Here is a 22651-nt window from a genome sequence, read left to right as displayed (position 1 = left end):
TTTGATGCAGCACTAACAACTACTACAATAATAATTATACCTACCACTATTAAGTATTAATTATTTAATTAATAATTTATGCGCATGCTGCTTATATTTTTATTTTTATTTTCGTTCTTGTTATTTCTCTTTCACCTCTTTTTTTTCTTTTTTCTTTTTCTTTCTTTTCTTCCTCTTCTTTTTTTTATTTTTTTATTTTTTATTTAGTTTTTTCTCTATTTTTTTCTCCTCCTCTTTCATCTTTATTAGCATTACTATCATTATTATTATCATTATCTTTTTCTTCTTATTTTAATATTACACAATTAATTTAACGATGATAAAAATTACATAAATTTTTTGTTAATGACACAAAAAATCCATTAAAAATGACATAAAAATTATTTTTGATATTATTTTTTAATAAATTCTATACATTTTCAAAATTTTTTCTCCTCCTCCTTAACAAAAATGTGTATCTCGGTTAAGAAATTTTTTTTCTTTTTTATATTCTCAAAATTTTTATATTTCACTCTCTTAACAGAATATGTGTCACTGTTAAAAAATTTCGGTGTGATACTTAAAAAATTTTTAGTATCACATTTTAAAAATTTTAGTACTATTTTTCTAATAAGTTCTAAATAAATCAAAACTATTTTTTCTCTTTTTCTTCTTCATCATTATCATCATCTTCTTTCTTTTGTTTTACATTCTCATAATTCTTCTTGTTTCACCCTCTTAATAAGTACTTGTGTCATGATTAAAAAGTTTTGTATCAAAATTAAAAAACTTCCTATGTCACGGTTAAAAAATTTTAGTGCTATTTTTCTGATAAATTATGCACAATTCAAAACTCTACTCCTCTTTTTCTTCATTATCATTCTCTTCTTCTTTTTCTTCTTCATCTTCATCTTTTCTTTCTTATTTTATCTTCTCATAATTTTTCTTGTTCCATCTTCTTAACAAGAATAAAAATAAGAAAAAAGAAAAAAATTAAATAAAAAAATATTACAATAATTACTAACCGCAGAAAAAGGAGGAGGAGGAGAAATAAAAAAAAGCGCAACAATAATAACAGAAATAAAAGAATGACAATAAAAAAATACACAAAAAAAGAAGAAAAAATACAAAAAAGAGAAGTGTGTGATTTACATGTATATTGTGTAAATTATTTTTGTTGAGTTTGGACCAACTTAATTAATATATATATATATATATATATATATATATATATATATATATATATTTGAAAGCAGACAACTCAACACAATAGAAATGGAGTAACCAGAACCACAGAAACTAAAACACTAACTTAACCAAAACCACAACAATATGAAAATGGTCTCCATGTCATCTCCGTCATAACCATCAACAACTAAAGGGGTCCCCACCGCTCCACTCATTAACACTATTCGAAGACATGTTGATAATTTTTTCAACTCCTTTGCATGTGTGTTGAAAAATTTTTCTATTCCTTTCTAACCATAGGTTATAGACAATCACACAAAAGCTCCTCAACTGGTGATTATGCTCCACCATCCTTCTCGGTTCTTCTATCAAACTAAGAAAATGCTCTTTCATCGATCTCAAATAAGATCATCGTTGTCTACTAAAGGCTGAAATCTAAGCATTCCACACCTGCCAAATAAATACACATCCTAAAAACAAGTGATGTACATTAGAAAAAAATATATATTATGGGACCGTTTATATTATATTAAAGAACATTTCTATTCAAATTATATTAGACCTCCCAGTAATAAGCCGTCACAAATAAATGTTATTACTTGCCTAAAAAATAATTATTGGTTTTAAATAACTTGTATTTTTGTAGTTTCGGTTCTGAGCGTGATAGAAAATAGTTTAATATATGTTTTTTAATGCAATACGATTAGATAATCAATAAAATTCAGCCAATCATCCTTAAGAATTTAAGAAATACAAAAAACACATTAGATTTAATGTTTAATATTTTCTTTTTACGATATTTAAAATTGAAAATAATAATCTTTGTAAAAGTTAATACATTTAAATTAAAAAAACACAATTCAAATAAAAATAACAAATTTCAAACTCTAAATTTTAAATTCTAAACTCTCATTATAAAATAAAAAAGAATAAAATGACACTAATTTTATGACGATCGCCATTTTTTATGTGGATTTTGGAGCTTTTATCGTCCTGCCATAATGTTTATCATTTTTAAGTGGTGGTTTTAGTTTATTGTATGTGGCAGTTTAAAACTGCTACAATCATTTTATTGTGTATTTTTCTTTTATCTTTTAATTCGGATGGTGTGTTGCATATGAGAGACTTTTTTTGTCTTTTAGCTCGGATGATGTATTGCATATGAGAGACTGAGAGTGATTATTACGGTTATATACAGAAAAGCGTGAGTGTTGTGAATGACGAACCCTAATCTCTTGTCGCCATTCATCTCCTCGTTGTCACCCATCTTGTAACATCCCGTATTTTTAGAATTTCAACTATAAAATAAGACATAATTATTTTAATAGTTTAAGCTTTTTATTTTTAGAAACTGTTTTATTAAAAATAATTAAATAATTTATGAGATAAGTTAATTTTTTATATTAATCAAAATTCTTATGTAATTTTATTATAATCGAAAATTTTTTGCATAATAAAGATCAAAATTTAGTAATAGAAGAATTACATAATTTAATTTAAGTAATTTTCTTTATGAATAAATTACAATTTATTTTATTAATTTGAATTGTTAGAGGCTAATTTATTAGGAATGATTAAATTGATTTTGTAAATATTTTAAGTTTAAGTAAATTAATATTTTTGTACAATTTTTATTATAATTAGTTATTTTATATAAATTGAAATTAAAGTTTCGGTAATAGAAAAATAATGAAAGGATATATATTTTTTTAAATAACTTAACTGTTTGCATTTTATTCTGTACTTTCACGGCATTCTCATTCTCTACTAAGAACTTGTGGTTTAGTTCTCACCCCAAAATTTTCTATCCTTTCAATGACATAGGCTTGAAGATTTAGTACGAAGCTGCGGATGATTAGTAGAATTAGTTTATGAATCAAGTTCTCGTTCTTGTTTAAAATTTTATTTTATACAAAGGGGCAGGTGTTGTATCTAGATTTATTTGAATTTATTTGTATAACATTTAGTATTATTAGTATTTATGTTATTATTATTACTTGGAGACCTTTGACATCTGATTCCAATGAATAGAAACAAAATTTTCTGGCATTTTTTAAAAATTGGAGCGGGATATCGATATAAAGGCTCAGTATTAAGTAGTTAATATTAGAAAAAGTTATGTAATATTCTTTCTAGTAGAAATACCATTGTTTAAGCAAGATATTTTACTAGAAGAGACATTATATATATTATGGTATCAGAGCAGTCATTCCTGTAGAGCCGTTGGGAGTGGACTGACTATGCTTTACTGCATACTTTGAGTATTTTCCATGCCTTATGACTTGTCCTAGTGACGAAATTTATGTTTTATATGCATGACTATCTGTTGATTAACACTGTTAGTCTACAATTACATACCTCATGGTATTAAATCTGACCAACTTAATACTAATGGTTTATGTACATGAAAACACTGATGGATTACCATAGACGAAATAGAAGTAATAGGTAATGCGAGTCATGAGGTTTGGGTGGTGTTAGAGGTTACTTTTTAAGGATTTACTCCGTTGCGAAGTGTAATCTTTGTTCGTTCCGTGTAATTTAGTACACCATTTTCTCTTTTATCGCTTGTATTAGAATTCCTTGTTTCAAAATTCCCTTTTAGGATATGATTCAACTCCATTCTAACCATAATTTATCATTCTTGTATATTTCTGCTTGATTGTGATCCTAACTATTTACTTGAATCATTTGAAATAATGTTTATTTTTTATATTGCTTATATTTCTCCTCATGAATTATGTGTTTATTGATTTGACCATGAAAATTATTTTGGTACGACACCGATCCTCGAATCTTTGGAAACATTAGAAATCCTCCTTTAGTTGGTTTGTGTTTGACGTATGCGTTTTAATCATACTACACTATTTATCAAATCATATATTCTTTTAACTCTTATCTTAGCATTCGTTGTTTTATTTCTTTTTCTTGAGATATAATTTGAATTCTTGATTGGCTCACACTTTTAATTAATTATGTTAAGATCCTTGCAACACTGTTATTGATTCCATATTTCTCTGCTTGAGCTATATAATCCCTCGAGGTGATTTGAACTTGCTCTACTATGATGCATCATATTTTATAGTATCCTTTCGGAGTTTTGTTTCAGATCTTTTTAAAGGAGTTTTGATTTGACTCGTATACCAGGTTGTCTTCGATTTTGTGTTCCTCTACATTGACGATATAATCTCTTGATAAATTCCAGACTTGTTTTAGTGTGATATATCATTTCTTGTAATTTCTTACTTGAATACTTGTTTCGGATCCTCTTTGAGAAAACTTTGATTCAATTCTTTTCTTACTTGATTGTATTCACAACCATTCTTTGAATTTTGGGTAAAATTGCTTTAAATTCTATATGCACTATTTTATATGAACCTTGAAATTTCTTTATGAAATTTGAACTTGCTTACTACAATACACCACTTATCCTCTATTAATTAATAAGAAACATTTTACCTTGAATTATTTTTTTTAGCTAAAATTTGATTTTTTGTCAACTTTATTGAAGTTCTTGTGCGTATCTTTACTTGAATATGCACCTAAGTATCTTCTAAGATTTTCGGAAAAATATTTTTGCCCTCCTCCCAATTAATTTTTATTTGCAAATTTTGCATAATTCATTTCAATTTGAAATTGTTTTGACATAATGATTCCTTTATGCTTTTAGTATTTCTTTAGAAAAATGTTTGTTTCATACCTTTTTTTTAGAAAGTGAATTAATTCCCTCATAAGTTTTTTCATTCTTTATAGACACCTTATTTGATTGTGTTCCTAAACATTTTGTGGATGGTGCCACTGATCCTAGTTTTTTTCTTTTGAGAACTCTATACCGCTTTAATTCAGCTTGACTTAAAACTAACATACTGTATTTCCTCTTATTATTCTTATTAGAGTTCTTTGATTTCAGTTTCCCTTTTAATATATGATTGGACTCTCTTTCTGGCGTGTTATGTTGCTTTTATACATGCTTGTCCAATTGTGAACCTAAGTATTCTTCCAATTTCTCGCAAATACCGTCCATGCCATTTGTCCTTTTCTTCTCAAGTTTAGTATTTCTTCGGGATTGTTTTCATGTCACGTACAGTTCTTAAATATAGCAAGTGATATGTTAGTTCTTAGGGACGCTATTTGTACACGTAAATAGTGAAAACTGGTAAGTGTACGAGTGATACGGATTTGATAAACAATATTCACTGGCAAGTGCACCGGGTCGTTATCAAGTAATAACTCACTATGAGTGAGGTCGATCCCACGAGAATTGATAGATCAAGCAACTTTAATCAATTGGCCATTCTAGATAAACAATCAATTTGATGAGGTTTGATTAAAGCTTAGATAACTTGACAGTGAAGTAAATTGCTGAAAACTAAATAACAAGGAAATAAATGAGTGGAAGTAAAAAGCGGGAAAGTAAATAGTTGGGAATTTTGAAGAAAATTAAACTGTAATAATATAAATGCTAGAAAAATAAATGACAAGGAAATTAAATTTCTATAATGTAAATGAACTAAGGTCAATGAGAATTAAAGGAGAACAAAGACTTAAGAAGGGAAACTGAAGCAAGTAATCAGGAAGGAAAATTAAATCAAGTAAGGAAGTGTTTATGAATTTAAAGCACTAGGAATTGGAGATGTTAAATCTTCCTGAATCAATGAACTTCTCTTTCTTCTTGTTCATACAATGTTAGATCTCTGGCGGATCATAACTAACTGAATTCCAATTACTTGGTAATTCAATTTCTCTAAACATGATCAAATGCCAATTCCTTGATCCAATGCTCATGAAAAGAGGTCAAGCCTAAATTCTAATCCCAAGCTACATAACTCCTAAGATCCCAATTCAAATTGATTAAATGTCACTTATCAGGTTTTGAATCAAGATTAAAATCATTGTGAGAGAAGAGTTTCAAACTGAATTATTATGATCTCTTTTTCAGGGCTCACATAGAATTCTAATAGATTCAATTCTTCTTTCGATAGAATTGGTTTTGTGAAGGTTGGAGACTCTTTCTTAGATAAACAAATATAGAATAGAGAAGAAAAGAAAATGATCATTAATTCATTTCGATTCTAACAGACTCCTCTCCTTAATAGGGGAGAATTAGCTACTCATTATTCAAGTTACATATTTCTCCAAAAAATGGAGGTCAAAGCTAAAAGTTAAGAAGGCAAAAAGTGAAGTAAAGATAAAAGTTCCCAAAAAATTTTTTTTACAAGTTCCAACCCCCCTATTTGTACTACTTTTGCTTCTTAATTCCTTTTGAACTTTGCGTTCAAGTTGGATCTTGTTGGGCTTGTGGGCTCAAGGGATTCCTGAGTGCCGTGGCGTTAATAGAAGTAACACCTTTGAAACTTGGCGTTACCAACGCCTTAGTCAGGCTTCACAATTGATTCCAGGCGTTAAATAGAATTAACGCTCTTTAAATGTGGCGTTATTAACTCCAAGCACAAAATGGGATTCCAAACTTGTGGCTTTATCGTAGGCGTTACCTTGAGAGGGTGCCCCTTTAACTAGCGTTACCAATGCTTCTTTTTCATTATGCCAGCTTGTACACCTGTGTGTACACATATTTACCATCATGCATACGCACGTTTGTAGAATTTTTCACCATGCATATGCATGGTATTTCTGAAATTTTCAACCCCACTATCGCAGACGTTATTTCACAAGGGGGTGCTTCCTACTTTTGGCGTTGCCAATGCCATCAAGTGCACTCCCAGAATCATCTTGGCATTATAACATTTGGGCGTTTCAACAATGAGCATTAATAACACCATGCTTCCTTCCTTCATTGTCTTCAACACTCTTTATGAATGCACTGCTCGTATGGCTTCATGAGCCTTACATTCATTGTTAGCGCCCTTTCAAAGAGGTGCTTCTCTTCTTAACGTTGACAACGCTAGAAGCCAAACTCCAGGGCTGGCTTGTGAGCGTTATCTCAAAGTGGTGCCAGTTGTTCTTGGCGTTAACAACGCCTGGTTTCATACCTTCAAGGGTAGCTCTTGGGACATGGGTGTTGTTGCACTTAAGCGCCCCTTATGTTGGAGTTGCCATTGCTAGAAAACGCTTCCGAGGGGGCTTCTATGTGATGTGGGGCATTGTTGCAATCTGGCGCCTCTTATATTTGGCATTGCCAACGTCCTGTTTGGCTTCTGGCTCTCCCTTGTTTCGCAGGTGTTACCTTGAGGGGACGCCCTTGTATGTGGGCATTGTTAGTGCCAGCTTCCTTGGCTTCATGCTTCCTTGGTTTATTGCACTAGCGCCCACTTGATATGGTGCCCTTGGATCCTGGCATTGCCAACGCCAATGCCACCATTGCCAGCGTTGTTTGAGCTGGAGCCCCTTGTTATGAGCGTTGCCAACGCCCATTCCCCTCTAGCATTGGCGTTCTTTGGGCTGACGCCCCTGTAACTTGGCGTTGCCAATGCCCCAGTGGCCTCCTGGGTTGGTGTTCTTTGAGATGACACCCCTGTAACTTGGCATTGCCAACACCCCAGTGGCCTCCGGGGTTGGCATTCTTTAAGGGGGCGCCTTGCATGTGGGAGTTGCCAATGCCACATTGAGCAATGCTCCTCTCTTCCTCTACTTCATGAATACTTTGTTTCCTGCATGCCTTCCTCATTGATTTCCTATCAACCATTAAACATAGTGCATCAAACTAATATACAAAATGAATTAATATACTAAGTGCAACAATAATTCTTATGATTGCAACTTCACTTAGTGTTTCCTATTGCATTAAATTCAACTTGTATATCCACGAAACAGTCACAAATTCAATTCATGTTTAATTATCTACTACATGCAAGGATAATTCATGAAGTCGCTTATTTATTTGTTATAATGCATGAAAATAAACTAAAAATTTACTAAACTAGCTTGCTAAACTAGCTAAGATGCTCATGCATCAACGAGATTACAAGGAGTCATGGAATTTTGAGACGACGAGAGGGGGTGATCACGCTTCGTCGAGAATTCTAAGCAAACGTTGCACCTATTTGTTAACTTCTGGATTTTAAAATTTAGTTCGTGTCAAGTTATTTTATCAACTTTTGCATCACTTTGTATATTTTCTTCTATATTCATGAGATATGATTTTCTTGCATTCTTTGAAATGGTTAAAAGGGGATGTGAATATAAAACCTTTCTTCCATCTTATATTTTTTTCGAGGACGAAAATTTTTGTAAGGTGGGTAAAATGTAACATCCTGTATTTTTAGAAATTCAATATAAAATAAGATATAATTTATTTTACTAGTTTAAGCTCTTTATTTTTAGGAATTGTTTTATTAAAAATAATTAAATGATTTGTGAGATAAGTTTATTTTTATATTAATCAGGATTCTTATGTAATTTTATTATAATCGAATATTTTGCAATAGAGATTAAAATTCAGTAATGGAATAATTACATAATTGAATTTGAGTAATTTTTATTATGAATAAATTATGGTTTATTTTATTAATTTGAGCTCTTAGAGACTAATTATTAGGAATGATTAAATTGATTTTGTAAATACTTTTTAAGTTTAAGTCAATTAATATTTATTATAATTAGTTATTTTATATAAATTGAAATTAAAATTTCGGTGATAGAAAAATGATGAAAGAATATATATTTCTCAGATAACTTAACTGTTTGCATTTTAATATTTACTTTCATGGCATTCTCGTCCTCTATTGAGAACTTGCGGTTTATGTCTCATTCTAAAATTTTTTACCCTTTCAGTGACACATACTTAAAAATTCAGTATGAAACTGCAGACGATTAGTAGAATTTGTTTATGAATCAAGTTACTTTCATAGAGTCCGCTCGCTCTTGTTGCTTAAGATTTAATTTTATACAGAGGGGGTAAGTATTGTATTTAAATTTATTTTGAATTACTTGTATAACATTTAGTATTATTAATACTTATATTTTATTATTACTTAGAGATCTTTGGCATGTGATTTTAATGAATAAAAACAAATTTTCTGACATTTTCTAAAAACTGGTACGCGATATCGACATAAAGGCTCAGTATTAGTTAATATTAGAAAAGGTTATATAATATTCTTTCTAGTAGAAATATCATGGTTTAAGTGTAAGACCCAGAAATTTTAGAAAATCTTATTAAGAGTTAATTTCGATTTATTTATTCATTAAGAAGTACTTTAGTCTCGGAAATTATTTTATTAAAGATAATTAAAGAAAATTTTGATTAATTGAGTTTAAAATACTTTAAGGTTTTATCTGATTTTATAATTATCAAATTATTTTCTATATTTAGATTATAAAGTTTAACAAATGTAAAATAATAAGAATTTGATATGATTTGGTTTAAATAATTAAGATTTTGGAATTTAATATCTTAATTCTTATAAACAAAGAAAATTAATTATATTGTCTTATATTTTAAATTAAAATACTTAATTAAAAGCCAATCATCAAATTGGTAATTAAATAATATTTTTTAAAATAATTTTAAGGGATTAATTTAGAATTTAATTTAATATAATACCTTAATTTTATTAAATTTTACCAAAACTCTAATTTACTCAAAAATTCATAATTTTACATTTGTCCCAAATTAAACCCTAATTCTAAAATCAAACACATAAAACCCTAACCCAACCACCGCCACTCACCCACCGCCATCCTTTTCCTAATACACACTAACACAACAGCAGCAACGACAGAAAAATAAAGGAAAGAAAAGGAAAGAGAGAAGGGGGTACTGAGGGGGAAAAGGAGGAAGGAGAGCCGTCTTGTGTCGCGCCTCACGGCCACACAGCTCGCCATTACGCCGCACCACCATCGCAGGAGAGAACCGAGGGTAGAGAGAGATAGAGTGCGTCTGAGAGAGAGAGAGAGAGAGAGAGAGAGAGAGAGAGAGAGAGGGGGAGAGGGAGTTGCTACCATTTGCACCATCGCGAGGGAGTCGCTGTCAGCTTCGCGCTGAACTCCTTACGAACCGTCGCCGTCCATGAAGCCACCAAGAGCTATCGCGTCGCCTGCACTGCCGCACCCGCTTCCACCGACACGCCAAAGGTAACTATCAAATGGTGAAAATCGTTAAGTTGAGCATTAAAGGGGTCATATATTTAGTTAAAAAATAGTTAAAATGCAGGGCATGAGTTCTCCTTCTGTTGAGGCTTTGGTGGAAAACTCTAATGATGCTTTCTTAACCCCCCAAAAGAAACATTATTAGTGGTGGATGGTCTAAGCAACTCATTGATCTTTATCTAGACTCTAAGAATGGATCATCATCAAAGTGTAGAAAGCTCGAAGATGGAATTTTCGAGGTTGATAAAGTCTACCAAGATTAGTGTCTGGATAGATTCTCAAGCAAAATATATGGTAGACTAATGATCAAGCTCAAGTATCATAGAATATTTCCCAGTATCAATGTTGCATATAATTATGGTTTCGTGTAGTGTCTTTTAATGAAGTGATGTCGTTGTTTTTTTTCCTTTAGCTATGTCATCCAATAACGCATGGTCTAATGCAATCAAACCATGCGAGTCATTGTGTGCGTGTAATGCTTATTATGTATGTGGAGCAAAAGCAATATCTATGATATGCACTTGCTTCTTATGTTTGGTTCCTTTAATCCAATCATAGTGTGTTGTTTAATAATTGCATCCTACTATCTAAATCTAAATTAATATATAACCTAAGACTTATGATAAATAATCTGGATAATGATTCAATGCATGGAAGATGTGTCCAGACATTTTTTAATCATTTTCATATCCATTAAAAAAGATGTCACTTTTTTATTATTTTAATATAGATTCCTTATGGAGTTGTCTTTAGAATTGTATAGTTTAAGTTACCAATTAGAGTAATAGTGACTGAAGCATGTATACGAGACAAATTTTTTGCATGTCAATAAATGAACCGGCACTCTAAAAGGGAGGCCCAAGGACAGGATATGAACTCTTACATACCCTTATGTACCTTTTTTTCATTTCCAAATTTTTAATTTCTAATTCAATATAAAATCTAAAATTTATTGTTTACTAAAATTATATAAATCTACTTTTCTAACAACTAGCATCAGGGAATGATGTTTGGAACCTCCTTTATTGATATATTTATTTGATTTATTTGAAATCATTATTTCCCTATATCCCTATTGAATCCCTATTGAATATTTCTTACCTTACCCCATCAAAGCACAAGTGTCTTTTGTGTATGATCTCTCCTTCTTAAAAACTGTGCTTTATCTACATCTGTTCATGCTATTCCAAGATAAAATATATAAAGTGGCTTCATGTACCTGTCTTCTTCTTTGGAAAGTCAATATATATTTACAACTATCCTATTCAAACACCATACCTGCATTTTTTTTAGTCTAAACAGACATTGCTAATTACTTTATAAGGGCCAGTAGAATAGTCATAAGCTAACTATCACAACAGTTCCATACATATTTCTACCTCTATTATTACCAACCATGGAGGAGAGTAGGCTCATTCTTGCATACTTTGACAAAAATCATATATTTTATCTTCATGTGGATCCCTAAGCTGTAAGTCTTATTTATTCACCCTTGAATCATAAATAGCTCCCAAAAGATTCATATATATTTTTTCTTCTTTTTTTAAAAAACAAGAAACTTATGATTATGTTAATCTCTGTTTCACGTTACATATGAGTTAACCTCTCTATTTTATAGGAAGTATAGGGAACATCTTTGAGATAGGGTGATTGTAATAGACATGAATGACAATCAAATTGAGCTATCATTGAGCAAATGGTTTCCTACTAGCTACATACTCTATGTATTTCATAATTTGGTCACATGTTACGGGCTCAACCATGGTAGCTGGATGAGGTTATTGTACGTTGGGTTGGACATATTTGTTGTTATAAAAGTCAATGATAGCTTCATGATGCAAAATGAATTTACATATCCAACTTCTAATATTTTGCACAAAAATAAACCACCAGCCAAGAACCTTTCTGCCCAACAAACACCACCAGCTTTGACTCCTTCAGATTTGGTTCATTCGAACTATGAAGATATGCCAGTTCTGGAAGTTAATTTGCAAAATACCTTTCTACATGAAACTCTTCATAATCCCATTGCCACCATACCTTTCCCTGCTTCAACTGGGAACACCTCCGAGGTGAAAACTGTCTACAAGCAAGATCTTCAGCTCACAGGCTTCCAGGGACAAGATGGTTTCCTCAGTGCTTTTCTGCTGTCTAAGTCTTTTTTTTAGAAAGACTCGAGCCACTCTGCTGCCAGCACGTCACATACCATGCCTAAGAAATACAACAGATTTGGCCAGGATCCAACCCAAGTTTCCCAATAGGCATCCCCATATTGCAATGGTACCATCAATCATGTTTGTTCCATTATTAAACCACAAACTCACTTCATTGGGAAGGTCGAATCAAACCAATACGCTACACTTTTAACCACTAGTAGCCCCGACTCAAACATTCAAGGACCTCATGTCTATAGTTGCCTTAATCTTCTCACTTCCAACCAGGTTGACAACAGTGCTGTGGTAATCATCCTAATTTTTTCTACTTTCGTGCTTAGTATACTTCATCCAAAAATACCTAACAAGTTGTTTAAATTTTTCTATTTTCTGTGGTCCTCAATTACAAGATCATTTCCCTTAGATTTGCTGAGAGTGCATTTCCTAGCAAACACAACCATGTCAAGGTGATTCTAGACAATGGCTCTTGTTACCACATGGGGTTGAGATGGAGCTAAAAAAGGAAAGCTAGGTTATATCTTACGCGTGGTTGGAAGCTGTTTGCTAAATACAATGAGTTTAAATCCGGAACTATTTTGTAATTTTTTATTTTTTCAAATGACGAGACAATGATGCACGTAAAGATTTTTAAGATATGAAAAATGGTAACATTAGTTTGGGTTTTAGCTAGTGAGTAGTCCTCTATTTCAGTTAGCTTTAATTTCGTGATTTAGATTTAATTCCAAAGTCAATGTTATGGCCAAGCTGTGATTTGAGTAATTTGTTTCATTAGAATGCAAGTTTTTTTAATTCATGTCCTTGGTTGTGCACACGCGTTTAAATCCATTTAATAGCTAAGTCATGCTGAACTTTATTTACTTCATTGTTCCAACATAAATGTTGGCTTTTCCTTTAACGCTAACGATTTCAATATCGCTGATCTATGAGAGGAATGTTTTGCTGCATAAATAACTAATTTGTATACAAAAAATTTCAATCTAGCTCAATCTATGACAATTCACACTTATTATGGAACAAATATGAAAATGATTCGATAGTGTTTCACCCTATAAATAGTCTAAATTTCATATCTGCTTTCATATTTGAAGATTGCAACTTACCATTGTTATGCTTATAATGTGGATGAGAAATAAAAAGACAATCCTTTGTTTGATTCTCTTTATAATTATAATAGTGAATTATCACACTGCATCAATGGCGCAAATTCTTCTTTTAATTAAATGTTGTGGTCACAATTGCATAAGGAATTATCGGATTCCTTGCAAGGAGTGTTACTTTTCAATATATAATTCCAAAAGTAAATAACAAATAGCCCAAGAGGAAATCCATTCATATGCAGAGTAGTTAATCAATGATTCATGCACATTAAAATACACTTTTTTTCATACACCATGTAAGTCCTCATGGTTACTATATGAAATCAAACCCATTGAAAAAAATTTGAACGCAAAGTATAGTGCATATATACATAATCTGCTTAAAATAATAATGTGGAAAAATATTAATTAATAATGGCATTGCAGTCTATGAACTATATCGTAACACAAGATTTAATACGTGGCTTATTTAGACTTTATTAATTCCCATCATAGTTATTCTGAAACAATATATTTACTCAAACCATGAATTGAGAATATGCAAACCTTCACTCTATCATATTCCATTATATAATTCAAAACCCGCCAACTTCAAACTTCTTAGCAGGCTGTCAATCAGCTGTCACGATTCGTCTTCAACTACACCCCACACCTGCTCTAACATCATTTTCATAACTATAGTAACACACTTCATGTACGATATAAATCCTTTAGAAGATCATGTACACACGCAGTTTGAACACTCAACTGCTAAATTAGGATTGAGTCATTACCAAGGCCTGAGGGATGGTCATTCTGGCACAAATTCCACCTCTACTTTTATAGAGTTGGCCATACTTCACAATTTGGGTAGTGACAAGTTATCAATAGAGTATACTAATGATGATATCTAAAACTATCTATCCCTATTTTGCTGCAGGTCCCTACAATGAGTTTTTAAACAACCTAAATTGTCATATTACTTATTACTTAATCGGCAGATAAGACAAGTAGAAAAACCTTATTCAGATTAGCTAATTTGAAATATCTCTCATCATCTGTAAATCACCTATAAATAGTAATAAATACATACATAGCTAAAGATAACTAAATATATATTGCACTCAATACACCTTTTTGTCATTCCTGTTGCATTCATTGATGGAGATGCTATTTAGTATGAAGCAAAGTGTTTTCTGCTCCTTCCATATACTACTTTAACTCTCCCCAAACATATGTATGAAAGTACCTCATTTACTTCTCTAGGTTCGGTCCATTATTGAAGAAACTTCTTTTTAGTACCTACAATGCACAACGATCACAAAGCCTCTGACATTGATAAACAATGTCGTGTCTTTTACCTCACAGTTGATCCTTTTGCGGTATAAAATGCTTATTATTGTTGAAATTATTCTTTTATGTAGTCAATGCATCTATTATTTTTTAAAACTTTCATGAAACTTGAATGCTGACACTTATGCTATACATCTTTCCATTCATTTCCATTTTTATTAATCAATCTTCATCTATCTTCATTTGCCATAGAAAATGCATTCTATCTCTAGCCTATACTATAGGAAATACAACCATTTCTTGGATGACAATATGAGAGTTGTAGACACCAATCGGAACCAAATTACCCTAAGAATAGCTAAGGGATACAACACCACCTATATTATGGAAGGCTTACACTTCTTGGTTCAACTTTATGGCCTCAAACAGGGGGGGACCATAAAGCTCCGCTACCTTTTCAACGACATCTTTTATGTTATTAAGGTCAGGATTGATAAGATGGCAAGCCTCCCAATTCTGTACCACTATATGAAGGGTCGTTTAGATGATAATTCCTCAGATAATGGCAAACAAGTTATTCAAACTGGCCCTTTATTTGATGAGATTGAGTGATTCCACTATGGATCGTACAAAGTGAACAAGAAAAAGAAGAAAAAATCTGCTAAAGTGACCAACAGGCAGACGACCAACAAGGACCGTTACAGTAAGCATGCAGTGCCTGTTGAAAGAAAACCTTTCTTTAAAAGGACAAGCAATGTTGAACCTCATGATGTTGATTTAGAGATTCCAAAATGCAAGCTAATTTCAAGACATTTAGATATTGATCTGAATGCTGTCCCGCCTGTTAATGAAGAGGACGTTAGTATGCAGCAACCAAGTATGGGAAATAACAACCACGTCGATGACCACACTGACAAACCCGCTGATTTGAACAGAGTTCTTACTACCATGCCTGTTAAATTTCATGAATTCATGCCAACTTATCCAGTTGGACAGTTAGTCGATTGCCGTGGACGTCCTTTCGATTTTGTTGGCTTCAATGGTGGACCTTTCGGTTTATACTCCCCAGACAAATGTAGCATCAACGCACCTTATTGCTTATTTGTACGCAAGTTAACTAATCACGACATTCAGTGCTCCTACTTGGTAATTACATTATGTGCCGATGAAATATATAAAATCACTCAAGTTCTAGATGATTATATTATTTAACATTGTTATGCTAACATTTGGCTTTGTGTCTGTACAGACTGTTCCTACTAATTTTGCAATGCATGCCTTTCCATCTAGATTTTATCATGTATGTTTACTCCAGCATGGTGGATTTCAATATCACATGAGACTCCGCTGGAAGATGACACTTATGTTCATCGAAGTGGAACTTAATACAGGGTGGAGAGGTTTAGTAAGGGATAACTTATTAAGGATTGGTAGTATTTTGATATTCACAGCATGTCCCTTGAATGAATCTTTCATGTATGTTGAAGTCTAGAAACGCTGATGCAGTTTGTACCACATTAGTTTTGGTTTGTTATCACCTCTTTTGGTCATATGCCTATATCACGTATGATTTCTTTTTGGGTTGAGTTACTCTTTGAACCATTATTAATAGATGTTCTCATATAGTCGGACCGGCACAATATCAACAATCAACAATTAGATGAAATGAGAACTGTAACGACCCAATTTTCAGTACATCATGATCATACTAGAAACCGACTGTCACCGACTTGCTCACCTAAAACTTTAGCTATTTATTATTAAGCTTGTAGTCGTATTAGCGCACTATCAAATTTTTGGAGAAAAACTTTTATTTTATAAAAAAGATTTGCAAGAACAACTAATTAAACATACACAAGCCATAATAAGAAATCAAATAAAACATACACAAAGCCAACATTATATATAAACATAACATATAGCATAGATCATACATACATATAAGGGTAATGTCATACATACATACATATATATATATATATATATATATATATATATATATATATATATATATATATATATATATATCATAAGTTAGCATACAACCCTTCACATCTTGCTAATATGTACAAATCAACACTTCGAGCCCTAGTCCATAGAAAAAACCCATAAGTTGGCGCCGAACTAGCCTAGTCAACTATGTATACCCTACTCTCTCAATGAGTCTAATCAAAAGTGAGAGACTAATACCAAACCTAAGCTATCACAAAAACTCCCAAAAAGTTACATACTCGGCTCTCCAGCATCCACTGTCGTCAGAGGAGGAAATCTCAATCACATCTGATGGGGAAGGAAGGAAGGGGTAAAAACTGGGGAGTTCTTAGTGAGTCAGAGTTAGAAGTTAAGTTCGTTTCATTATGTTCTCAGTCGATAACAACAGTCAACAAAGTATAATCCAACTCAGCAATTACAGAACATAGAATCCAATCACAAGCACAACAAATCATAGAAAACACAATCACAAACCAATATGCACAAACAAGTATGATACATGTCTAGCTCTATACAGGCCATGAGCTCATGTGTCAGTTTGTTTCCCAATTCCCGACACTGGTTCTGAGATAAGCGTTTTGTACAATCGTCCTTATCTAAGCCAACGTCCCATCCATGAGCGTTACGCATCGCCGTCCTTATGGAGGAACCTTCCTTTCGGTCTCCAGCGAACCTTACGCATCGCCGTCCTCACTGAGCTGTCCTTATAGTATCAAGTGAGCGTTACGCATCGCCATCCTCACTAGACATTTGGCACTAAGGCCCAACAGCACTCAATTTTTTTTAATCTTTGCTCTCTACTCTACTGCGGTAGAAATTTCTTTAATTAATACCTTCTTTTCTATCTACTCAACTGTGGTAGATGTTCATTAAAATCTTCTCAATAACTGCTCTCTGTCCTTCTGTGGCAGAGATCTTTTTACTTAATACATCATTCTCTTTTAGTTCTTTTTCTTTTCTTTTCTTTTTTCTTCTTTCGGTCAATAATATTAATATTAATAATAATAAGAATAAGTTTAAATATATATGAGTTACTAACATAAATGACATTAGTAACTTAGGAATTAAAAGATATTTGACGAAGCATTAGTAATTTTAAGCTCATCAGGAAATACCAATAATTAATTTTATCGGTAAAAGTCGGAATTGATAATAATATTAATATTATTATCTAGACTCCATTATAATTAGAGCAAGAAAAATAAATAAATAACATAATAATAAACTTATATTACCATTTATTTTACTTCGGAGTTCAAAATTGACTCGTCAAAATAAAATAAATCGCTTTAAAATATTATTTTAAGAAAAACTCGCATTAGTGCAAAAATTAGAGTTGTTACAAGAACTATGAAATGGTTCATGTAGTTACTTTTCATGACCATGTTCTGACTCCATGTGATGTAGTTATTATGTATTAAGTTTATGTGCCTTTCAATGTAAAAGAACAAGCAAAATTTTTAGATTGAAGACTTTGATCGTATCAATCATTTCTGTTTCTATTATTTCTTTTTGGTATTTTCTTCTCTTGATGATGCATTACATTATTTATCGTGATACAAAAAAGACAAGCACATGCATTGCATATGATGCATATAAATTTAATAAATGATACTATATATGTTAAGTGCACATTAACTCATAATAAGCTCAGACCATTTGTCATTTACAAATCAAGTGAGTATTGGTTTTTATTATTTTAAAATTTATCAATAATAATAATAATAATAGTTCAGCTCTAATTGATAATAAGTATATGAAATAAAAAATTTAAACTATAGACATATTAAGATGGAAAGATTCTAATTTTAATAAGCTATAAAATTAATTAAAACCTTTTAAACGTAACTTGAATAAACAATTAATTAAAATCTTTTAAATGTAATTTGAATAAATTGCTTATCAATTTATGGTTTGTTAGAATTCAAATACTACATTTTTTTCCTCCTAGAATTCAATCCAAAAATATAATTTTATATTTATTTAATTTTTGTACTTTTCTTTTTTTGGCAATAAGAATTGTAATAGGATTATATAATAGGTCCACATACTCATTTTTAATATGAGCCTGTCACGGGCATAAGCCCAATAATAAAGACCATGACCCATAACAAATGATTAAAAAATATGCTATATTTATAAATTTTTTGATAAATATAAGAAAATTAGTAACATAGATATGTCGAGATGTGTCTACAAATAAATATAAATATAAACATAAATATAAATAAAAACATATATCAATCGCTAGACATAATAATGTATAATATATATATATATATATATATATATATATATATATATATATATATATATATATAAATGTTAATAGATACACTACAACAATATAGATTATTTTTTAGGGTTATAATGTATAAAAGAAAATTAAAATTTGTCAAAAAAATAAATTTTGACATTATTTTAACTATGAAAATATGTTAATAAAAGTTTTGTCAAAAATAGTATTTTTAACATATAAGCGATTGTGAAAAAAATTTAAATCTTATTTTGATAAATATTGACTGTCAAAAATAATTTGTTAGAAAATTTTGAGAACATATTTTCTGTGATACTTATTAATTGTCAAAAATACTATTTATTTTGACACTTATTGACTATAAAATATTCTCAACAAAAAATTTTAACAAAGAATGAGATGTGATCTTGAAACTAAAGAATAAATTGAGATTTTGAAGATAAAGAATGAGTAGTATAATCCTAAACTGAGAGCAGTGTGATGTCAAAATTAACAGAGCCCAAAGAAGAAAAAAAATAGTTGAGTAAATTGAAAACAAATGAGTGTCAAAATTGAGGAGTAATTTTCTACGGTCAAATTTTTCGTCAAGAAAATATAGAAAATTTGACATTTGTGATATTTGTCAAAAATATATATTAATTTTGACATTTAATTATGATGTTAAAATATAAAGTGTCAAAATAACTCTATTTTCTTGTAGTGATATGATAGGTTAATATATTAATATATATATATATTTATAGATATTTATAGATCTTCAACATGTACCATTCTATGTTAAATTTTAGAATAGAATAGAAATAGAATATAATAAAATTATCAACCCATGCAGATCGACTCTCTATTAAGTAACAGCATCACTTGATATGCTGCACTCAAAATTCCCGCCTAAATTTCTTAATCCTTTATCTCCTTCTTCATTTGTATCATTCCTTATTTACTCCAAACATGTTGCTTTCACAAATTTAATTTAGTTTTGTTTGAAGCTATATGTACTAAACATTGTCGTTGTCCAAACCTTGAGTCTTTTATTTAAAGAATCACATATATTTGGTCGTGTTGTATACGATGGATTATAATAAATATATGCTGAGTCCTAAATTAGCTAGGTTAAGGAGGAGATTAATATTGCACGACCAAAGAAGACAGAGACAACAGCCATCACTTGAACAAGATACAACGATGGGTTTGCATCTTGTTTATCTATAATTAGGCTAAATTGATTCCTTAACTATGTTCATTAGGGTTCTCATTTTTTATTGTTTTCAATGTGTGATTTAAATGTTTTAGGTTCAAGCAGGACAACAATACTTCCCCTTAAGAGAAAACTCAGACATGCTTATGCGTAAATCGTCTTCATCACAGCAATCGGCCACATCAATTGATTTATCCTCATTAACAAATGTGGTTGATCATCCTCAACTGCATGGGACTAAAAATGCCATTACTGCATCCATAGAAAAAAAACTACCCCAACTTTTTCCACCCGAGGCATACTCTTCTTGCAGACATTTCTAATGGTATTACTCACTCTCTTGACCTGTTTAATTGGTTCAACGAGCAAATTTGGTCCATCAAGTATTCTGTGAGAATAAAATTATGACCATTTACTTTGCAGTTCACCAAAGTAGCCACCAAGCTCATGATTCCATCATTGGAAGGATTCAGAAAATATATCGCCATCGCTCAAATGGTTGTATGGAAAACCTTCCCAAGATCTATAATACCAACAATGAAACACTCATTGAAGTTGACATCGGAACTAATAACCGGATCCAATGGTGGACATAATGACTCAATTTTCTTGAGTGTCCGAGGTATATGCATTGCTTATAGATTATCTAAAATTCATTATGGTACTAATGAAAACTTTCTATTGCATTCTCGTTCCTATATTTGCATCACTGCAAGTCAAAATGTAACCAACTAGGTAAGGGGCCATGTATGTGAAAAATTTAATGCAAAGCATACTTACAAGCGCTCCACGGTTTCGACAATAGAAAATTCCCATGTAGTCAATTCTAAAGTAAACAACTATAACCTTTACTACAATGCCACCGAACTCCATCATTATATTCACGGTTAGCTTTTCCGCAACATGCTCCTTCTTTTAAACTTCTCTAATGTTAGAGGATCATGTACCAAACAGCTGATGGATCATAATAATTAAGTATTAAACTTGCACGGAATGTACAAAATGGATCACTATCACAGGAGACACACCTTCCTTATGGAGCACCCGAAGCCTCAGCTACAATAGATTGTACCCAAAATACCAATTATTTAATGACGGAGGATCAAGGTAGGACCTCTAACTAATTCCTTTAAATTGTATTTTACCCTTAAATGTCATTAACAAAAGGTTAGCATGGTGGTCACAAGATACCGTTAATAAGCTAAATGAACAAATAATTATATTCATCATATTCATGTATACATAAAACATTGAAAATAATGCAGCGACCGACATCTTTGACGACATTAGGCTGGACTCTGACTTCATGGAACATTATTATGCTCATTTGGAAGAAGGTACATTTCTATTTATTAGTGAATTAATTTATTATTTAAATAGGGAAGACTATCCATCTAAAAAAAATACACTTGTAAGAAGACCTAGGTTAGCCAGAGGGGGGCACTTGCCTCACTAGACTTTGAAAACACAAATGTTAATAATTATACATAAATAAATATATTTGACCTCATTCTTATATTATCTTTGTCTCTACATTAAATTATAAATGACTATTTTGATAATTATGTTATTTTATTAAATTTAATATGCAGTTATATATCGTATTAAATTTAATTTAGTATCACAATTAGAAATAAATAAAATAATAAGTAGTGATAATATTCTTTTTAAAATTAGTCAATTAGCTAATGAGTATAGTAAATCACTAAACTCATATTTAATCTTTAAAATATAAGTGAAATCTTTAACTTTTTTTTCCAAAATTCGGGAGAAAAGAAAAAAATTATGTATATATTAAATAATAAAAAAATTATAAGAACCCAATTTTAAGTTAACCAATATTAATATTAATTAACTTTTTTAAATTATAAAATTTCTCATTTTTTAGATAATTGAGAGTTTAAATTTAAGATAAATAAAATAATTTAAAAAAATAACTGATATTAATTGAAAAAAATTAACCTCTTAAATAAATTTTAATTAATATTCTTTGTTTTAACTTTTTTTTTCCTGATACACATACATAATTTTAGTTTCAAATTATATATATTTTGTGTATCTCAAAATATAAATATATCAATGTTCAACAAAATATATTTTAATATATTTTTGCCTCCATTCAAAAAATTTATCAACAGATCAAGACCATCAACACTTGGTGTACAATGTGGCAGCTTTTCACGAAGAAGGTTTGACGATAGATTTACTATTCATGCAGATGTAATTAATTAGCGCATAATTTGCTTATATTGACACATGAAACTTAGATATGGAATTCATTATCATGTGACATGCCATTTCAAATTTCAGATGCTTGGGATGCAGGTGATCCAGTGCACCATTATTTGTACTGTAATGCATCAATGTGGGAAGGCGAGAGACTATCGAAAAGTAGGAGAAATATTGTACCAAAATTTGGACTATGTTGCATGGATGGTAAAGTAGAACT

General features: G+C 31.0%; 1 long non-coding RNA gene across 1 annotated transcript; it reads left to right on the top strand.

The window, feature by feature from the left end:
• The first annotated feature begins 9843 nt into the window (after positions 1-9843).
• On the top strand, positions 9844-10788 carry LOC112770246 (uncharacterized). The gene is made up of 2 exons (XR_003186591.3): positions 9844-10200; positions 10280-10788. It is a non-coding gene; the product is annotated as an uncharacterized lncRNA (long non-coding RNA).
• The last annotated feature ends 11863 nt before the right edge of the window (positions 10789-22651 follow it).

The sequence above is a fragment of the Arachis hypogaea genome, chromosome 3, assembly GCF_003086295.3.
Source record: "Arachis hypogaea cultivar Tifrunner chromosome 3, arahy.Tifrunner.gnm2.J5K5, whole genome shotgun sequence".
In the NCBI taxonomy this organism is placed as follows: domain Eukaryota; kingdom Viridiplantae; phylum Streptophyta; class Magnoliopsida; order Fabales; family Fabaceae; genus Arachis; species Arachis hypogaea.
Note: the sequence above shows the minus strand (reverse complement) of the source record. Positions and strands in the feature narration are given on the sequence as shown.